Consider the following 18,969-nt stretch of genomic DNA (forward strand, 5'->3'; position numbering starts at 1 on the left):
ACCTATAAGTTCATACTGACAGCTCACAAGATCATATGAGTGCTGGTGCTACTTTTCAAATATTAGACTTTGATATCAACGCCTCAATGTGTAATTTACATTACATTACATGAAATGTAACGAAACAGTTTAGTTTTATTGAAGAATTATTTTTTCAATATATAAATTTCTCTAATAATACTTGTCTTTAAATAATCCACATTCTTAACCCAAAATTTCATCATTATAGCCACGTGACCTGTTCCTTTTCCGTCGAATTACAGGAAATTACAAAATACTTGCATTAAGGAGAGATAATGTAGAACGTGCTAAATTTTCCACCCATATTAAACGCCGTACAGGTTTTTATTATTAAGTAGCTATTACCCTTGATTTCGCACAAAATTTTCCATAGGTCTCGGAAGTCACTCCAAAAATGGGTTGAAATATTTTATATTTTCAAAGTAATATTAGGATTTGCTTTCGTATCACAAGGAAGAGAATATATGCATATATAGAATTGAGTGAGTTACTTCGATCAAAAGGCATCTACTTCCGGCCGTTTGGATTTACTTCCAGTCTAATGTATTTACTGTCATATTTGAGTCTGCCATTTCACACAGATCAAGAAAGTATATTGATTGATCGATTCAATAAAAATGTTAAGTAAAGCTCCTGATCATCTTCCCCTTATCACAGCTGTCAGAACATCTAATGCTGTTACAGAACTAACTCCTGAAATCTGTAGTCATGTTCGTCAGAAGATATGAAAGTAGTTGATGACGAGAAGCTCAAAACTCATTTATCACTAATTCTGACATTAGAGCCACCTAGAATACAAATATAATGTAATAAAATATTTTATAAAATTTTTAATTGAACAGATATTTCAACTACTTTCACAAGTATCAATTGAAAGTGTCATAAGCTGTTTGGTGTCAGCTAAATATTACTATTCGTAGATACAGAATCATAACTAATACTATTACTTCCCGAATCCTAAATTATTTCGGAGAACATTACTGACCCATATTTCAACCTATATTTTACAACAATAAGTTGCCAAGTTCGTCCACTTTTTTCGAGACTAGTACTTATTATTTTTTTATTATTTTTGTAAATGACAAATAATCTGTGAATACTGCAAAACTTTTGAAACTTGAAATGGTGAAGTTTATTGCATGCAAAAGTAATTGCAAAAATGTTTTTTTTTCACATTTTGTATGCTATGATTGTATTGTGTTGATCAAACAATGAGACACTAAATTATACAGGTTTGCCTCATTGCAAAACATAACAATCAACTTCATATTTAGAAGAATTCGATTTAATTAATATCCATTCACAATAAATTATTCGTCTGAATTTCTTGTGATTGATTTTCATATCATTTGACAGTAGTTTTTTATTAACTCTCTGAAAAAGCTGTTAATTCTATTTAGTTTGGAATGTCATTTCTGAGATAATTCACCAATCCTAATAGCCATAGTAGTAGTTTAGGAGTGGCGATAGCCGAGCGGTCTAAGACGTTGGACTTTGGGTCTGAGTTAGAGATGGTGCAGGTTCAAACCCCCCGTTGCACTTTTTATCAGTACCACCGACCTTCCACTGAATCGACTCTCTTCCTTATTCTGTTTGATAAGATCCTCGCACAGGCCAGTGGCCCATGAGGACGGCTTTTCCAATTTCGTTCTGTTATGAGGATTTTTTAAAATATTAATAGAAAAGATTTGGTCTGCGCCAGGAAACATACAATTTTATTTTTAAATTGCACGAAAATATTTTTCTTCAATATTGAACCTCATCAATTTTAAAACTTTCTAAACATCATATCTCTTAGCTCGTGCAAATACCTTTTCAAGAATACTGTAAACGTCCTTTGTGTTTCCAACTATGTACACAAATCATCAAAATATCATTATACACCGTGTATATCCTCATAATAATAACCTTTAAAATATTTGGGCTATGCACAGTATTGAAGAGCACAGCAAGAGCTGTTACTATATTCATAGATTAAAATGACGTGAAACCTATTCTACTATTCTAAGAATAGTAAAGAAAACCATAAGTTTGTCACTATTTGAATTGTTCGCAGTCACTATTCGAAAACCATAGAAAGCGCTTTGGAACATCCAATTCATTTGACATAAACCACAGGTGTAATGGTCAGGAACGTAACTTTTGTCCAAAACATTTACTTAACATCCAATAGATCCAAACTTTTTACCCTATCCAAATAGATTCTGGGAATTAAGTATTTTGAATATGAGTTGTAAATAAGTAATATGGGGATTTTAATGGTAACAATGAGATACTATTACTGAATACAGAACACTCAAAATTAGAATTAATTTTATTGTAATGAAATACTCTGAAGTTTAAAGATTTTCTGTAAACTTAGATCACAAGGTGATATTTAACTAGATTACAGAACACGATACGCTTTGGATATTTCGCAGTGTTGATCTCAACAAAATTTAAATACATATAGGTACTTCAACATCAAGGCCAGTCCATCGTCAACTACGTGAAACTCCTGAAAGTGGACATCACGCAAAGGGCCAGTGAGGCTTATTATCACCGGTCTGTTCTCTGTCATTTACAGTTTAACAACAATTCTTGAATACATTCTGCCTTAACACAAGGTAATAGGTTAAAGGCTAGACGTAACCCACATTTCTTTATTATTATAACATTTTACGACATTTTCTTGATGTACTTAATTCAGATCAAAAATATAACATCAATTAGAAACTTGATAAGATATAGATTTTATATTATTTTATAATAGACTAAATATTTTTGAAAGTTTGAACATTATACTCAATTTAAAAATAGAACCTCTTCCGTAATATATAGAAGCAGGTAGACGGATTATAAAATAAACGACGTAAAACTATACTTTGCTTGACATTTCTCGCTTATATTTAAGCTGTAAATTCAAATTGTGAAGTTTGATACATGAATTTTTAGGAACACTCTGTATCAATAGCAATAAAATTGAGAGTATAGGAAGCTCTCAAAATTAAAGGAAACATTTTTAAAGAATTTTATTGTGTTGGTGGTGTATGTTCTGGTATGAAATTTAGGTTATTCTCAAAACATTTTAAACGTCATTTACCTTGACATTCATTAAAAGCATTTTTATGAAAACATATAATTGCAATATTATTAAATAACTAAATTACGAATAATTGGAGGTTATTCTTTAGTTGTCTAATTTAACCCTATTACACATGTAGTGTGACATGGTGGTCTGTATCTTGCCAAGTTAAATAACATGTGTTTTGGTATAGAAGACCTTGTTGAATTACTATAACAATCTATAGTATGAACCAGTTTGACAACATTAATAGATACAGAAATAAAAAATAATAATCCAAAAATATTTACCTTTTAACTTATTTATATGAAAAAGTTATATCTCATAAACAGGTAATTTGGATAATTTCGCTTAATAACATTATATCTTAATGCTCATAGATAGTATAAAAAATCAAACTCAAACTGATTTTAAAATGTGTCTTAAAAGTTTTCCAGACGATAACAAATAGTCTTTTCTGGAAAAAGCAAACACTTTTCACCTCAATTATTAATATTAAGCTTTAAACCTAAAAACTGGAGTATTTTTAAGACGTCCTGCAATGTAACGGTCCATCTACGAGTACATTTTATTTATCCAAGCCTAGTCCAAGTTAGTTAGAAATTCTTGTAAGGCATATTATCTTATATACAATGAGTGTGATATAATAAATCAGCATATAATAAATTACAATATTCTCCTTCTAGATAAACAATTCGGCTCGTGGTTTGTCTCAGACTAAACCTCTTTGATTTCCGGCCATTTATAAGAAAAGGAAGGAAGGAATCTTCTAGAAATAATAGAAACCGTCAGATTTCTTGCATTACAAGACGGCTTCGTTGGCATTCATTTGCCCCTTAAACTCCGTCAAACTACATAGGAAAAAACCATCTTTGTAAGTATCAGATAAAAAAGAGGTAATAAACAAATTTTATATAAAATTTTGTTTTTATTAAATGTTTTTGATTCAAGAAATAACTATACATTTCGTTACTAAATGTACTTCAATCTGTAAAAAGATATGAAGAAATCTTAACGAAAAGAAGTTATGGACTTGAATATATGATCATTACAATAATACTCGTATTACTTCAGCAAATCATACGGACAAATTGGAATGAAATGTTATGATACTCTTATAATTTTTACATAAAGTAAGCTATAACTGGATATAAACAATAGCTATAAAAATATCATTCAAAAAAATGAAAGCGACGTTTTGAAATTTATGTGAAAACCAAGTTTTTAAAATGCAATGTTTATTTTTCTTAATAAATCAATAAACATCAATAATCATTTAACATTATATATTATACTATTATACGGTAAAATGATTTGGAGAGACATTTATTCTGTATAACGTAGTTATGTATTTGTACGGTAAGAAGGGTTAGTTCAGTTAATGGAGACTTAACGCCGGTTTACCTTACTCTTATTTACTCTTTTGGAATCAGATAGACTCAGACTTTACTCCTGGAATGTGAAGTCAATATTCATCTAAAGAGATCAGCAACAACAAAATTTGGAGAAATTGTTTACTTGATAAGACTATGATTATTACTTTTAACTAAATTACAATATACATTTTTTGTACAGAAGTCTTTGATGTCTAACTATATAAAGAGTACATTTTGAGGTTCTTCTTTGACGATATTTTTATTCTGGGAGTTAAATCTATGACAGCATCAGATTTCAAACGCTGCACTGAGACGAAGGTCAACAAACTCAACATTCACATTTAATGTAGCACTTCCCACCTATGTTATGTGTAAAAAACGTGAATACTTCATCATGCTAGAGATCCTTTCTAAAACATCGTAGTGTACACAATTGTGCATCTGATAAAACAATGAGAACACTGCTGCTTTACGTTATTTTTGTAGGTATATTTGATACCTAAACCATATAATATTCCATATGGAATTTCGTTGCAGATTTTTTTTATCTCTTTAGACGGACATGAGTCCAGTTTTCAGGTCTCAAGTCTTGTGACATCATCAGATTCAAGGACTATAACATTTTGCATAAGATATTGCATAAGCTACATTGTATGATACCTATTACATTGTGTTGCTGAATTTCATGTCAACTTTGTTCATAGACAGTTAAGTACAGCTTGCAATGACAGTTGAACTAGTTACAAGACCACAGCTGCTGTTCCGACGTGATGCCCGGTCTGTTATGTGACTACATCTTCTGATAAATCGTCACTCTTCAATCATAAATTCTAGTAGCACATTGGAAATTATTGTTTCATCTATTAAAATGTTTACTCTTCAGAATATAAAGCCACGAAAAAGGAAAAAATGGGATTGCAGTCGCTAGACCGACGGACAGAAGTGACTACTTCGTATAACAGGTTGTTAATATATATCTTGAAGAAATACGTTTGATAATTATTAAATGGTTATTTTTTGAATTTAAAATAATATTTGACACTCTATTCTAAAACTAAAAGTTTCATATTTTCTTTAATTTATATTTTTTGTAATATTTTTACATTTTATTTAATACTATGATTACTGACACTTAAATATTAAAGTAATAAATATTTAAAAATTTTCATTGTCGTTGTTCATATTAGGTTTTACTAATTATTGAGTATGATTTTCATTGCAGTCCTCTATTTTCAAAACATTACTTCATTTTAATTATCATTATATTCTAATACTATGGGTTATATTAACTGAAATAAGAAATAAAAATATTGATTAAATTCTTGCTAAATATGTTGTAAAAGTTTTTTTAATCCTTTTATAAATCTCGTCAGGACGAAACTAGTAGTGAACTAGAAAGTGAATTAATACTAACCGTGGTTAAATTCAATTTTGAATCTTAAGAGCTTTAAATGTGTCTATTAAATGATGCAGTACGTTAATGAATATTTCTGTTGGATTCATTAATAAATAAGGTACTAGCTCGTGGATTCATTCAAACCAGTATTGAACCATTTATTTTGTCTTTTTGCAACGATTGTTTGGTGTTAAAAATTGATTAGTGTGTTAAAGTCAACATTGCTACTTATAGCAATCGATTTTGTAAAGTTTGACAGCATATTAATTAGACCTTAAGTAACCTAACCTTAAAAATTCTGTCACTAAGGAAAGTTTGCAAAAGCCGAGATTGATCAATACGATGCGATATTTCGTACATTACGCCAAAATAATACGAGTAAACCGATCGAATGATTAGAAGGCAAATCATTGTAAAACACTACTATATTTAAGAAGAGTTTCGTCATTTTCCTTATTATATATTATGTATCATGTTTGTTATTGTTGTTATATTTCCCTTATAATCTCTCCTGACGGATTTTTGATTAACGTCAAATTTTGTTAGTTCAGGTCAGATGTTTATATAACATTTGTTTACGTTTAAATAAAGCTGTCATTCTACTTTGGAAGCATGTGGAAAACATAACATGTATGACGAGAAACAAAAGTGTTTTCCCCGTGCAAAACATACATCTATAGCCCGCCAAAAGAATTAGCTATTTCAACAAGGAGCGACAGTAACCTCTCACTACCACGCCTGGATAGCCACTGAAGGGAGAACGCCCTCCGTGACATGAAAATGGCCGCGATAGTCCCACTCCTACCGGTTACATAGCGTTACTATACGTTTCGTGACTCGAAACGTAAGTTTATCCCCCATCAAAAACACAATTCCGTAGACTGGAAAAATAAGTAGTCACTTCAAAAAATCTCAAAAAAAGAAAACAAACCTTGAGAATTAGAAAATAATAGGATAAACAGAATACGTATTGTATATCCACAAAGTCCTCTATAATTAGAGCAATTGTGATGACTATCTTACTTTACTTGTTTTCATTTAGTTTTCATTGATGCCCCTAAGCTGTTGGTAAATCCCCTACTCACCAAGATCTCAGGTAATTATCAGATTAGAGTGCATCAAATTATCAAGTGATGAGAAAGCAATGTTTATGAAATCAAAACTGTATTTTCCTTACTGCATGAAATTACTAGTAAACATAATTTTTTCCGCACTTGTCTAACATAATATGTACTTCGCGCACTACCTGAAGCTTATTGGTACAAAGTAACCTAGTATCAGAGTGTTAGCTAAGCCTGTCCCTTGATGGGCTGGAAAATTACAATTCTGTCGGCTTGAACCTCCGTTATGCACGATATCTCGAGGACAGACTGAATATTAGAATTGAAATATTTTATGAAGCTTTATTCTATAAGCATTAAGTTTGATGATGATGCATGTTACTCCACAGGATTTTGCTGAGAGTTGGCAAACATCTTTTATGGTCTTACATATAACTATGATGGCAAAAAATTTCAGAATAATTTTTTTTTTTATTTGTAAAAGACTGAGTATCTACAATTATATCAAATTTTACATGTGACACAGTTACGGGTATACAGACGGCATTTTGCATGCACCTCAGAAATGTCTATTACTCGACACATGGTTTCGGAAGTTTTTTCAACAAACGTTTATGATTTTGATGATTTTACCACTTCCAGTGGATAACTTGTAACCCTGTCAGTCTTTTAGCGTTTTTATTGCTTTGTTGAGATGAAACCTCTTGTATGTGAAAGCTAAGGCAAACAAAGGTGAAATTATAGCATCTCAACTTTAAGAAAGCGATATACCAGGTGCCAGATATAATTACTTCACAATATTTATCAAAACGAGTCCTAACTAGTTATATAACTGAAATAAGAATTCCAAACAAAAGTAATTTGCAATCTTTGGGGTATTTTAGTCTATGAGAAATGTATTTTCTAATGAAAATGCAGTTATAAAATTATATGTTTTTCACATAAATTCAATTTATAGTTTAATTTAATAATGCTGTTAAATATTAGAGCATAGAAGTGAAACATTTTCAAATTTTTTTATTTACCGCTGAGAGAAGGAACAATAATTCATGTTAATTACAAGTATAAAAATCAATAAGTTAATGTTAAAAAGTGGACAGACTACATAGGTACCGATATAGTTATGAAGTGCGATGTTTGAAGAGGGAAAGAAGTGTCTTACAATGTATAAAACTAATTAGAAATGAATAGTTGGTATGTGGAAGGATCATTTTGTAATGCATTTCTAATTCAGTATTCTAAACCGTTAGTTGTAGAAGACATCAAATACACCTGAAATTCATTCTGTAAGCGAAATACAATTGGATTATTCTAACACTTTAAAATGAAATATCTTGGTAAGCAGAACGATAGATTAGTTTGGATAGCTCGATGTCTAGTTGTACAAGATTGCCATAGTCAACTGTAATAATATTGGTATCCTAAATTGTTATTAAGGTTACTTTAAGGTACAGTTTAATTGGATTATTGGCTGATTTACACGACGGTCCTTCCAACGCTCTTGATTTGTGTGTATGCACTTTTAGTTGTATAAATGTCTATATACAGGGTGTATATTTGGATTTTCAGAAAATAAAATTTATAATTTTATTTACTTTCACCTCAATGAGAAAATTTCGTTCAAAGATATTTGAATTTTATTATTAATGTTTACATACAATGAAATTAATTTTATATTAAACTAGCTGACCCGGTGAACTTCGTTTCACTTACCTCTTGGCCATGTCGCTACCTTTGTTAACATATTTACATATGAGCTTTATCGATTTGACAAAGTTACAAAATTCCACATTGATGTGAGTTTTAAAAGTTTTAGACTATTGCAATGTATTGGCGAGTACGGCACAATCCAACGATTGTCTACATCAAAATTTTGTCCTTTTATCTTCACAATTACAGATCGCCCACCGTCCTCAACTGATTGCCGGCGATACAACGGGTAACCATCATTTCCCGAGATGGTTTCAGCAATCAATGATCTAGGGTATTGCTTTGAACACTTACTGTCGATCATACAGGATGGGTTGTTGTTGAAAACTCCGCAAGGTCCATGTATCATATGTTTACTTACTACTGCAAGCAATTTTGGGTCAAGTGTTTCATCAGGAATCTCGGCTGAAATTATGGAATCAATGTCTTCTGGCTTTAATTTATCAATTAACCAAACTAATATGTGCGCATGTGGCAGACCACGCTTTTGCCACTCAACAGAGTACATCCAACAACGTACTTGGCCATGCACACGATGCTTTGTAATGAAATTCATTAAAGATTTTAATTTTTGCTTAAACACTCTGGCAGTAATGTCATGCCTATCAACTGGTGTTTGGCCGTGTAGCAATTCTTTCTTAATTTCCATCCATTGTGGGTTACAGGTGAATGTAATAAATAGGTCTGGACGGCCATATTTTCTAACATACGACATCGCATCTTGCGCGTATCGTGCATGTTTGGCGCGGGCTTCCAATGTAAGTGGCCGGCAAAATTGTCATTTTTCCCACATTTTCTGCATTTGCATCGGTATTAATAGCATCACGAAGATGAATGCACTCTTCAGATCGAAGCTGCTGTTGGTTTAGACGGATGTACGTCAATCGTTCGGTCTCAATTTTGACATATATGTCAAATGCAAACTGATGAAAAAGCCGTTGACACATCAAAATGTGTTTTACTTCACCTTCACGGATCATGAATCTATACGAATAAAACTTCATAGCACTGACTTTTTTGTTGGTTTCAGCACCTGGAATCAGAAATGATAAGCAATGACATACAACACTTTTATTGTCAAATTATCATCATTGTCTTATCGGACAAAAGGCAATCAATACAGGTAAAAATACCAGTAATCAGTTTAAAGCTTTCTGATAAACTATATTTTTTGTCTTTTTTGCGGTGCGTAAATATATAAAGATATACTTTACCATGTGTAACAAGAATCTTCGACATGAAATATTGGGTGCTGTCCCAAACACGACAGTACTTTATTTGTCATCAATAAACACATATCTTCTATCATGATCAACGTCTCATTGTAAATTTCCTCATTAATTAGTAGTGTAGGATTCGATATTTGACATCGCACACGATGTAGCACATCCTCAGACATGTCATCCCTATATTTCATCAAAAATCTTCCGGATTCGAAGGGAAACATGTGGATATTGTAATCGCAAACAGTGTTCGAATTTGATGTGGCGATGAAGATATGATGGAATCCTTGAGCATACTATCCCAATGTAAATCATCCTCGAGTAACTGTAATAGTTGACACGCCTCACGGTAAGTAGCACACAGATGTCCATCAACTGTTCTCAATTGTTGAAACGATTTCTGGATCGTAGGAGAATGTTGCTCGTTGCAGGTTCACAAGAGCATTGCGTTTGCGGAATCGGTCAATTTCCTTTTCCCGGGCTCGCTGCTTTTGTGATCGATGTGCCCGAAATCGTTGCATTCTTTGTATATCCACTTCATTCAGATTTACTGTAGAACGCAAATGTGCCATACCAATACGACTGTTATCATTATCAGTCTCTTACTGGTCATCAGTGCGATTAGCGCGTGAGGTAGCTCGCCGCACATTCGATCTACTTCGACGAACTATGTTAGATCGTTTTCTTCTCGGCATTGTAAGCAGTATCTGATATTAATGTTTTTTTGCACTAATAATGTTAACCTATAATGGCGACAGCTTTTTTACCCAAAATTGCATGCAGTAGTAAGTAAACATATGATACTGAGACACTTCGTCATTTGTATTTGTTACAGCTGTTAAACTAATTATGGATACATGAACATCAATCACACGTTTGACAGGTAAGAACAGTTTGTATGGGAAAATCAAATTGCCGTTTTTAGTATTTTCCTTGCAATTTTGTTATATTTTCTCATCGTTTAAAACTTCCCTGGACTTCCGAGAACATTTCAAGACCAAAATTAGCCAAATCGGTTCAGCCGTTCTCAAGTTTTAGCGAGACTAATGAACGGAAATTCATTTTTATTTATATAGATTATTTTTTGTTTGCGATTAAAAGCATTTAACAGACTAAAACTTCGAAACTATTAAATATACTTTTATTGTAATAAAATTAATACTCATACCTAATTGTAACACTCTTATTTAAATCATAATATATCCATACTTTGTTTGAGTGAAAACATATATATATATATATATATATATATATATATATAAAATAACTGCCAGAGACTCATGTCCCGAATGGACTCTAAGATACAATCAGATTCTACAACATCTAAGTTCAGTGGGGCAAATATCCCTTGTATAACACAACCTACTTTGAAAAGGCCAATCGCTTCTAAACAGATAGATTGAAGAAAATACTCACACTTGTTGAAATAAACGTATAAACCTTCCTTTTCTGTGTAAAGGATATGTGCCAGCAGAGTCAACGAAGACAAGGAGGTCGCTTCCGTGATAAGTGATGTCCATCGGCACGGTGCCAATAGGCTTGACAACACAGAGGATAAGCGCAAAAACTGGCTTTATAGACAAACTGATCCAGTAAAGTGTTTTTTTAAGGTTAGCATAGGCACATTTACAATTTTAGTATTTAATTTTTCCAATAATGGCAGTTAAAATAGGAACAAAATAAAGTTATTTGGCGTTTATTTAAAGAAATAGTTTTAAAAGAGAAGAAAATGGGTTTGTGGAGAAACGGAGATAAAATGGCAAATCTAAGCGTAAGTTCGGCCACAAGACTTTTGGCAAGTGGCTTTTTTATTCTGTCTAAGGTTACACATTTAAATTCAAAAGAAAAACCAATCGAACTAGTTTAGTATTCTTGTGCGCCAGACACAAGAATGTCGCATCTGGTGAGGGTTTCACACCTAGAGTACGATGACAGTAGAAATATCTCACTGACGCGAACTTGTGCTGCACAAACGAGGCGAAGATGTATCTGAGTACACACATTTATACACAGTGAATATTAGTAGATAACCTAGTGAAACCTCTCACACTTAACACTGATATCTTGGTACAACTTGTTTGAGGCATTATCTTTAAGAATGATAAACCGGTTAACCTCAACGTTTATGTTTAGTAGAATTAAGTTAACGAGGTCACATGAAGCCAATATCTGTTTACAGGCGTTAGCTCTGATATCTGCAATACTCTTACGATGTGTTAATGGGTTACTAAGAATTGCTATAAGGACAATATCATGTGTATTAGGATACTTGGTCATTTTTACTTCTGTATAGTACTGCGATAAACTTAATGTTGTGATAGACGGATCTAATGTAATACATTTTATTTTTCTTACAACAACCACCAATTTTTATAAATTTTTATTAGAAAAAATATCAAATAAACCTTAATAAGTTGGCCTTTTAATATGCACTAATCTTAATTAAACCATGCTTATATTACAATATAAGTTACTAAATGTTACGTAAATCCTGAATACAGTATATTCATACTTTTAAAATATTCAAATCAAAATTACAATGAAGTTACTGATCACAGTGTAGTTTCAATAATAAAAATATAACATAAAAAGTCCTACAACAGTTGAAATTGTGAAGAATGAAAGGAAAAAGAAATATATTTACATTTAACTTTAATACTTGTACAGAGTGATAAGTGATCTTTGATATTTTGTGTTTTTTTAGATGTCTTATTTAATTTTAATTCTCATCTTTTGCTAGAGTAGGGAAGAGTTACATTACAAAAAAACCAATTTTCCACGTAGTACATGGAGTTTTGTAAATGTTTTATTTCTTTTATATACCACAGATTAGGTTTTTACACACACACACACACACACACACACACACACACACACACACACACACACACACCACACACACACACACACACACACACACACACACACACACACACACACACACACATTATTGTATATATTATATATATATATAATATATATATATATATAAAAGAAATAAAACATATATTAATACTATATTGAAACTACTATCATGCTTTTTTAAATTTTTAAATATCACTAATTTTTAGTTCGATAGCTTATAAAAATTGAAGCACAAAAAATTACTTTACAAACCTATTTAACCTATTTTTAAAGGTTTATTGCGTTTTTCTACATAACTAAATGGGAACTATCTCGACATTTTAATGTAGATATAGATGGGCCACCAGATTTTAAACCTATTTCTTAAATATTCCTAAACAGGATTTGTAAATAAAAAGATATTTACAGAATTCTAAATTAATGGTATTCCCTCATTCTTTTTTTGTGTAAGGTAAAACATAATCCCTAAAGTGTGACTAATAAGTAGGTTAGAGGAGTAATAAAAAACTGTTATTTTTATGAATTTTCACTAAACAATTAATTAATATAGTTATTGTATAAATTATATACAATTAAGTGGTTTAAAACAACTTACGATTTTGAAGTAAATACATTTCAAATAAATGATAGCAACGTCCCATCGCACTAGGATAGTGGAAAGCTTTATAGCTTTGGGAACTTTTCAATCTGGCTAAAAATGATTGTGAGAAAGTTTTCCAACTTCGACTGTCATCTGAAGATGTTAAGATGATATTACATACAATAATATAACATCTATTTGTTTTGTCAGTTACTGCAACGTTAGTAAAGTAATTAGAATAGGAATATTTGTTTTTATGTTGTAACAACTCCGAAATGAGCTGGCAATAACAAAATAAATTGGTGACTGTATGATAAGTCTTATTTCTAAAAATACGGCATGTTTCTATATGATAATGATCTTTGTGAAAATCCCTTTCACATTTTTCAGAACTTCTCTGATTCAAGATATGAATTGTTGTGCTTATCCAGGAGGGTTCGTCTGCCAATTTTATACAGCTCACTAGAAATTATAATGATTACAGTAAAAATCGTAGTAAAACTGGGCAACCTAGTGGATGTCCATGGTCGGCACACCACTAACCACACATGTAAATATATTGCGGTAAATTAGTTGCTTGGTAGGTTTGTTTTACTGCACAGGATGACCGGAGTGAGTGGAGCTCCATTAGTGTTAAAATCCTTTCCAAGCCTAACCAAAGAGTAATTCAGTGTCACAGTCCACTTTCACTGAAAGAGGCTAAACAAAGCTAGCATTTCCTTCTCTAAAGGTGAAAATACTGAAATAGTGACCGTTATATTTCATCATGGTGTACCGATTGTATTAAATAGTAATTTTGGGGTAACTGGATTACCGGTGGAAGGAGTAGGCCTAGAAGAATGATAAGGACTGGACAGTACAAAAAAGCCTTCTATCAGCGAGGCGCGCATCGCAGATGGGAGAGTTTGATAACCAAATTGAGAGGTGGGGTGAAGTAGACGTGCCGTACCTCCCATCTCAATTGATCTGTCGTAGTGATAACGATATAAAGCCTTTGAAAGTGTTTAGAGTTGTTTCTTGCTAATCGTCGTCGAACCCGCGGATGCTCAGCAATTTAATTCTCTATTACTGAAAAGAAGTAATTTTAATATTATCTAACACTGAAGAATATCTAATATTCTCTAACACAGAAGAATTTTTAATAATATAATTATTGTTGATATTTAAAGTAAAATAAAGAAATTAGTAACAGAATAAAATTGAATTTTGAAGATAAATTAAAGTGAGGAATTGCTAGATCAGATTAGAGGGTGAAAGTTTTTAATTTTGAATAAAAGACAAGCTGTGAGAATTTTGTACATTTTTTTGAGTGACGAATATATTGCAAGTTTGAACTTAAAAGTCATCAAGAAGTTTTATTTTTATTTTAAATCCAGTGTTTATTTTCAAGAAGAAGTTTTATTTTAGTTTGAACTTTATTAATTTCAGAAGATTTTCGTTTCCTTTTTGAACCTTCACAAAACTTAAATTTCAAAGCTAACCCCTCATGTATCAGTAAAACGGTACAATGGAACCAAGTGTTTTCCTTTTCTAAACATTCTGTAATGCCGTAAACAGTTCAAATGTACTTTTAAGATTTCATGCAATGCGGAGCTTCCTCATCTTCTTGTTCCAAGTGCGTATAGACAACATAGAATACTGTGCGAAGTGTAGAGTTTATAGATATTTGTAAGATTAGGAGTATTTTATTGGAAATGTAAATTTGTTGAGTCTAATATTTTGTTATTTCAGTGCTAACTTCAAACAGTTATTACATTATCACTAGGCTAGTTAGTAACGTGTTTAAAGTTAGCCAAAAATATCGTATCTAAATATAAAAAGAAACAGTTTCACTTATTTGTGATATTTATTATCTTTTTAAAATTGTAAGAATTAAGGCCGTCAAAAATAAAAGTTCTGTAACATGATATTAAACGGTTTAAATAAAAGTAAAATCAAATGTTTAATGGCGTACACAGACATATTAAGTGGAAAATTTGTGTAAGTTATAATGATATTATTTGAAAGAATTTAAATGGAGAGAAATTTTTCTTCCTAATTGTTGTTTCTGACCTTCAGAGTATGAGTATTTAAATGGAACACAATACCTTCAATTTCAAATTAATGGGTTTTTCTGGAACCTGTAAAACTGACTGGCACATTTAATACGTGTATTAACATTACAGAGTAATGTATCACTACGTGTTATATTTATAACAGCATATCACTCGTGAGGCCTGAAAATTATTTTTTCTTTGTTCGTCTGCAGTCTGTCTATACGTTTCTGGAACGAACTGATAAATGGATTTTCAACTTTAAAATATACTCGTTTATATGCAAGCAACTTTGTGTTCAATGATGTTGCAAATGACTACATGGAGTTTTACTGATCGTTAGTGAACAGTTACACAGGTACATTAATTGTATAGGTAATAGTGATGGCATAGAAACAGTTTTGAACAAATAAAAATTAAAGCAAACCGATTACAATCATACAAGAACCGTAATAAATATAATCACATTAATATCAGCCTATCATCTGGTAGTATTTGATTATTGGATTGATCAAAGTTGCTTGAATAGCACATGAGCCTTATAATACAATGAACATCTTCTACTGCTGGACAACATTTTATTACTTAGCAACAGAATGTAAACAAAGAGTATATAGCTGTGAAACCAATCCAGTTGTCCAACCACCATCGTGAACAATGTAGTCGATGGCTTTTGTCGCTATTTATGGCCGGTTAGTTGGCTGTTCTCCATCGTCGGTAATACACAAATCCCTTTTACCGATTGAATGGCGTCAAATTTATGACGTGCTTAAACATTGTCTATACCGATTTGTATATCACTACCATTCTTAAGGGGATTTATGATTTCTCTCTTTATTACTTTGTTATGGACCCATTTTACAATTTACTGTAGGTTATTCTGACCTGTATAAGAGATACATTACATTGGTATATTGTATTATTTCGGCGACCGGCGGATGTCCACCGAGAGCGTAAGCGAGTTTATAGACCGACCATAGACATTTTTTAGCAGTAAGCCAAGTTTTAGAAAAAAACATTGTACAGTAGGGCGTAGACTTTCGACTTCGGCGCCCCCTGCCAAAACAATGCAGCAAAGTGCAACAAATTCAAAATTTTGCACCAAAACTCTCAGGCCGCTACAAATAAAATTGACTGTTTAAATTTGATGGCAGACGAAGTCATGCCCGAAGTGATGGTTATTACTGAGCATCACTTCAATGAATGCAACATTCACCAGTTTCGACTGGAAAACTATTACCTGAGTAATAACTTTGCTCGAAGTAATTTTAAAGGTGGGGGTATTGCTTTGTTTGTCAAAAAGGGAATTCAGTACGAAAGTGGATGTAATGTGAATTGTTCTGAAAAGGACTTTGAAGCGGCATCCATTTCACTTTTAATGCAAAAAAACAAAATGTTTTTGATCGGCCTTTACAGATCCCCTGATGGTAATTTCGATGTTTTCATGGACCAAATGAGTTCTTTTACAAATTCTTTTTCAGAAAAATAGATCTTTTATCATAATTGGGGACTTTAATGTTGATGTACTCAATGTAACAGACATGAAAACCAGGAAATTGGGGATCTCTTGAAAACATTTGATTTGCATTGGTCCATAAACTCGCCGACTAGGGTGACAGCTACCACTGCCACCGCAATTGACAACGTCATCACCAACATACCATCTGTGGCGGTGTCCCTGATTGTCACAGCCATCTCGGACCATGATGCGCAGCTGGTCACCTTGACGGATTTTGCGCCTGTTACTCTCCCGCCACAGACAGTAGTCTCCCGAGCTACTCGACCTGAGAATATTGCTGCTTTCTGTAAGCTATTAGAAAAAGAAACTTGGGACTGTCTTGATGGTTGTTCTGGAGCTGATGACAAGTTTATATCGTTTAATAGGGTATTAAACTATTACCTAGATGTTGCATGTCCCCAGAAAAAAACTTTTCAAAAATATAAAAATTGTCAAAGTGGTTGGATTACTACCGGAATATTAGTCTCTAGGGCAAAGTTAAAAGAATATTACCAAGTTTCAAGCCAAGCATTCTAGGGATGTTATATTGAAACCATTGGCCAGAATGATTAATTTTTCTTTCCAAACTGGGCAATTTCCTAAGAAGTTATAATAATAATATTTTATTCGTTCAAATTACAATACAATTGAACACATCAAAGTAAGAACAAATATATAACAAAGAAAATACAGTTTACATGTCTTGTATAAAGTCCTTCTTATAAAAGCCTTTTGCTACAAAATATTCTCTTAAAAGTCTTTTAGAAGTGGAAGCACCTGTCTCTTTTTTATGTTTGGTGGCAGCCTGTTATATACTGCAGTACATATGTACTGTGGCCCTTTTTGAAAAAATGTAGTCGAATGTTGCCGCACTGTCAGTCGCTGCGCGCCCCTCGTTGAATACGAGTGGCAAGCCGCGCCAGCAGTAAACAGAGTGGGGTTATTTCTAACAAACATGCAGCACTCATACCCCACCAGACCAGCCAACGTCATTATGTTTAATTCTTTAAACACCAACTGACAAGATTCCCTTCTGGTCATTTTCAATATTGCTCTTATGCACCATTTTTGAATTTTTAAAACTCTTTGAACATTTTTGTTACTTGATATACCCCAAAAAATAATTCCATACCTTAAAATTGATTCAACATAGGAAAAGTATACAGCGAGAAGGACTCGGATGCTGCATACCTGAGCAAGGCAGCCGAGAGCATAGCAGACTGGGCGGAGCCTTTTGCAGATTACATCCACATGAGATTCCCAGTTGAGATGGGCGTCCAAATGCAGCCCAAGAAATTTTGAGGCAGAAAACTGTTGCAATGAGTTATTGTAGGTGAGTCCACTGCCTGGGAATATGTGACTGTTGGGTGCTTTAAGTATTGTGAAACGTATAAAGCCTGTCGATTGGATTGAGAACAAGCCCAGTTATTTCTCTTTAGAATGCTTTCCTTTCTGGACGTGCATGATATTCTCTGTAAGGAACAGTTTGGTTTCCGGAAGGGAATATCGACAATTTATGCAGTCACTAAACTGATCGACATTGTTGTGAAGGGCTTGGACAGGCAAATACCTACGCTTAGCGTATTTCTTGACCTGTCTAAGGCGTTTGACTGTGTGGACCACCAGACTCTCATTTCAAAACTACATGACTGTGGGATACGAGGTACACCACTCTCATGGATTGAGTCGTACCTGAGTTCCCGCCTGCAACAAGTCCATATAAATGGCGTCTCATCAAACAACGTCCACGGAAAATATGGGGTCCCACAGGGATCAATTCTCAGCCCAGCTCTTTTTTTAATTTATGTAGATGACCTCGGGTTATCTATATCATCTGGCCAAATGATTCAGTACGCAGATGACACAACTCTCTGTTTTCAGAGTAAATGCAGGGCCTCATTGGAAGTGGAATGTTTTGTAAGTGCAAATTCTTGTCTGCAGTTCTTATCTAAGGTCAATCTGCAGACAAATTATTAAAAATCCAATTTCATCTATTTCTCAGGGCGGAGAGTGTCCCATGATTGTGGTCCATCAGTTATGCTAAATGATACAGTCATTGAAGAACTAAACAGCATTAAATCCTTAGGAATCCACATTGACAAAAGTCTAACGTGGGACAATCATGTAGACGCAGTCTGCGCC

Source organism: Homalodisca vitripennis, unplaced genomic scaffold (genome assembly GCF_021130785.1).
Source record: "Homalodisca vitripennis isolate AUS2020 unplaced genomic scaffold, UT_GWSS_2.1 ScUCBcl_3529;HRSCAF=9107, whole genome shotgun sequence".
Lineage (NCBI taxonomy): Eukaryota > Metazoa > Arthropoda > Insecta > Hemiptera > Cicadellidae > Homalodisca > Homalodisca vitripennis.